The following is a 4,726-nucleotide window of genomic DNA, read 5'->3' as shown; positions in this document are numbered from 1 at the left end:
AAAAAAAAAAAAGAAAAAAAAATAAAGATACTTTTGTAGGTATTCGGTTTACACATATTAATAGTTTTGAACCAGGATCAAAACAAGGCTTATACTTGTATTTGCATATCTATTAGAATTCAATCTAGAAAGCTAGTTTAAAAATTATTATTCATTTTCAAATCACATTGATGTTTTCAAAAATCCAGATCAGTTTTTTTATGTCCCTCGGGATCTGCTTCCCTATTTCCACATGGTGTAGTTTGCCTTGTTTTTCTTTCTCCTCTGTTGGCCATAGACTGGCAACTGGATCTAGAACCTTGCTCAGATTATGTGATTATAATCACTGATAGTCATGATTCTTTGTGATGTACTCATTGTCCAGAATTTGTCTGCAGGGAGTGCCTGTAAGCTAGCTTCTGTCCCTTTTTCATGTGATCCTGTTAATCTTTGAGTGTGCTTTTGCTTTCTGTCACAGGAATATGTCACAGCCACACCTTGTGTTTTCTCCCTATTCCTGGAACCTGAGATTTCTCCAAGGAGCACTGTTTTGTTTTCTTTTTCTTAAAGTGGGTAAAAATTATTTGCAAACAAAAATATGGATGCTGGATTTGCTCATTAATATTACAGTGCTGTTTCTTCAAGAATCTTTTAGTGGTCTAAACCAATATCTATATCTATATCCACATAGATATAGATGTAATTTTATTTTTCAACTCAAATTTATAAGGTTTCTTCTTTTTATTTTTCTATTTATATTTTAAACATATAAAAACCAAAATACATGAGGAAAAAGTTAGATCTCTTTGCTTGTTGCAGCAAGGAAGAATGCAACCATAGAGAACCATAGGGCATCCAAAAGTGGGGAGGTAGAAAGGATACAAGGGTTTGGGGTTAAAATAGGATGATTTTGGCAGGAACTGGCCAGAATTTATAAACTAAGTGAGTTACTGCCACAGTCAGGAGTTTCACCTTTAGAACTCATGGGTTCCTGATGAGTTGTTAGATCAGTAGACCTGTCTGCTCTTCAAGAAGCTATATAGCTGAATGAGCTGGCGTTAAAAAAGTTTGAGCTTGGCCAATTTGTTCTGCATGCTATGATTTGGCGCAGTTTATTCGCTTTGTGAACCGCAGTACAGTTTTGCAAGTTAAGGTTTTTATTTCAATTATCAATTTCCCCTACCTGCAAACAAGAATATTTATTTATCTATTTATTTTATAAACAGTTTCACTGAGGTATAACTGACATATTTTAAATGCATATATTTATTATATATAATTTAATGAGTTGCATACACTTAAAAAATCGTCACCACAATCAAGGTAATAGACATACCCATCCCCTCTAACTTTCCTCCTGCCTGTTTGTTGTTGCTGTTGCTATTTGCTTTTGTTTTGTAACAGCATGTAACATGGATCTGGCCTCTTAGCACATTTTCAAGTGTATAATACACTATTTTTAACTATAGCTATGCCCTATGGTTCTTATGTTGTACACTAGATCTCTAGAATTTACTTATCTTTATGACTGAAACCTTATACCCATTGAATATACTCCCCATTTCCCTCCCCCCGAACTCTTGGCAATCAGCATTCGATTCTCTGCTTTTATGAGTCTATTTTAGATTCCACATATAAGTGAGGTCATGCAATTTTTGTCCTCTGTAACTGGCTTTATTTGTTTAGCATAATGTCCTTCAGGTTTATCCATGTTGTTTCAAATGACAGAACATATTTGTTTTCTAAAGTTGAATAATACTCTCTCTCTCTCACAGACACACACACACACATACACCAAATTTTCTTTATCCATTTATCTGTTGATGGACACTTGTGTTTTCTCATATCTTAGCTATTGTGAATAATGCTACAGTGAACATGGGAGAGCAGATATTTCTTCAGGATTCTATTTTTATTATTTTGAATATATTCCTAGGAGTGGTATTGCTGGATCATATAATAGGTAATTTTTTGGGAAACCTCTATACTGTTTTGTAGAGTTGCCACACCATTTCACATTCTCAACAGTGTAAAAGCATTCCGATTTCTCTACATCCTTATCAATGCTCATCTATTTTTTTATAATAGCCATCCTAACAGGTAGGAGGTGATATATCACTGTTGTTTTGATTTGCATTTCTCTGATTCTTAGTGATGTTGAGAACCTTTTCAATATATTTTCAAAATACTGTATTTTATTTCTGAGCTCTCTATTCTGTTTCATTCATCTATGTGTCTATTTTTATGCCAGCTCCATACTGTCTTAATTACTGTAGATTTGAAATACATTTAGAAATCAGGAAGTGTGATGCCTCCAGCTTTGTTCTTCATTCTCAGGTCACTTTGACTATTCTGGGTGTTTTGTGCTAAGCTCCTGGCTTGACTTCATGGGCCATCCAATATATGTAACCCTGTAATTACCACATTTTCTAGTTTCCCTATCTAAAGCTTTAGACATCTTGGGGCTTTGCTGATCCTGGAGAGACGGACCCTCCCTGGGCTTGCCAGTTCTTAGAGATACTACAGGATTCTCCTGCAAGTGTGCCTTTCATATGCAAACCAACCAACCTGGAGCCCACACCCCACCACCTTCTTTGTTGGCTCTCATTCTCTGGGCCACTATCCATCTGCCCTACTCACCCAAAGGCCAAATACCAAAAGTAAGGACAATCCCTCTGCCCCAGAGCCCACTGAAATTATTCCAGCTAGCCAATCCTAAACCTGCTTGCCCTGCCAGTTCTAGTTCACACTTGCTCTGAACATTTACTCCAGTTCTTTGCCTCCTTGACTGCAATTGGAACCACCTGGAGGTGGGGCGAGGCTTTAAAAAACACTCACACTCACCCTCAACTCTAGACTTACTAAATCAGAGTCTCTGGTGATGGATCAGAGCTCAAGTTTTTAAGGAGAATCCCAATTGATGTTTATGTGCAGCAAGTATTAAAAATCACTGGTTTAGTCTTATAACATCTAAAGGAGGTCTCCTACTAGACTCTACTTTAGACAAGCTCTGGTCTTTGACTTCTGGCCTCTTCATAAATGCCTTCCAAACTGAAGGTCGCATTCCCTTGGTTGGCAAATGCTATTAGAAAAAAAACAGCTTCAATACTCCACTTAACTCTTTGGGCGCGTTCACCTTCTCTTGGAATTTGGTCTTTAAGATCATTCATGACAAATTAGTCAATTTTTAATATTGCTTTTGAAAATATTAAATTTTTTAATCCATAATTTTCCTTTTTTTATTTTTGAGACGGAGTCTCACTCTGTCGCCCAGGCTGGAGTGCAGTGGCACGATCTCGGCTCACTGCAAGCTCCGCCTCCCGGGTTCACGCCATTCTCCCGCCTCAGCCTCTGGACTAGCTGGGACGACAGGCGCCCGCCACCACGCCCGGCTAATTTTTTTGTATTTTTAGTAGAGACAGGGTTTCACCGTGTTGGCCAGGATGGTCTTGATCTCCTGACATCGTGATCAGCCCGCCTCGGCCTCCCAAAGTGCTGGGATTACAGGCATGAGCCACCGCACCCGGCCCAGAATTTTACATTTTTAACACAAATCTTTGTCTGAATAGAGTATTCAGATTAGTCTACCACACTCCCCAAATCCTCAGCCTAAGTTATTGCCAAAACTCATGTCTGCTCATTCTGCCACTTGCTTCTGTTCTCAAATCCATTTAGCAATGCAGCCATGGCAGACAGTCCCAGTATGCCGCTATGTCCTCTGTAAAGAGTCTTTCTCCTTTTCTCACTCAGATGTTTCTCCAAGCCGTGAAAGGGTGTCTATTTTGCCCAAGGGCAGCTTGTGAATTCAAAATAGTTAAAGTCCCTGGGGACAAGTCTCAACCAATGGAAACTATGAGTTGTTGGATAAATAGTCCACATCAAGGGCCCCAAACCCCCAGAGCATGGTCTATTAGAAACTGGGCCACACAGGAGGTGAGCAGCGAGAGAGCACTAAGGCCTGAGCCCTGCCTCCTGTCAGATCAGCAGCAGCATTAGATTCTCATAGGAGCTTGTACACTGTTATGCACTGCACATTCCACCTTCTATGTCCATGTATGCAGATTAGTTAGCTTCCACTTATGAGTAAGAATGTGGTATTTGACTTTCGGTTTCTGAGTTGTTTCACCTAAGATAATGACCTCCAGTTCCATCCATGTTGCTGTCAAAGACATGGTTCATTCTTTTTTTAAACCAGTAATATCTTTAGATCTCTCTTTCTCTCTTTCTCCTCTGTGTGTGTGTGTGTGTGTGTGTGTGCGCATGTGTGAACATATTTAAAATATCAAAAGTTCTTCACTAACTAAAGACCCCAGAACTCAAGAATTCCCACTAAGAGAAAAATGCTTAAAATATTCTTGGTTTCTAAAGCTTTGCTTATGTGACTACTGTAGATTTCCTGTTTTTCTTGTGTGCCTAGGAAACTAAAGCCACCTGGGAATGGTATCAAGAAGAAAGCCTGTGAAGCCTTCTAAGATGGGAAAGACAAAAGAAAGCTGACAGGACTGTGCTTGCTAAGGTGTGACTGTGCAGTATCTGTGGCTTTTTCTGACCTCCTCTCACCCCTGCACCCAACACCCATGCTCAAACTCACATCAGATGATTCAGGCCTGGCTCTGCTAACGCTTTGTTAATAGCATGGATTAATTTTACTTCCAAGTTTATTTTTACTGCCCCATCCCATTTTGGAAACAACTAGCTTACTCAGCTTTTTTTTCCTTTTATAAAGGAAAGAACAGAAAAGTAAAAG

This window comes from Hylobates moloch, unplaced genomic scaffold (genome assembly GCF_009828535.3).
Source record: "Hylobates moloch isolate HMO894 unplaced genomic scaffold, HMol_V3 SCAFFOLD_5, whole genome shotgun sequence".
In the NCBI taxonomy this organism is placed as follows: Eukaryota; Metazoa; Chordata; class Mammalia; order Primates; family Hylobatidae; genus Hylobates; species Hylobates moloch.
Note: the sequence above shows the minus strand (reverse complement) of the source record.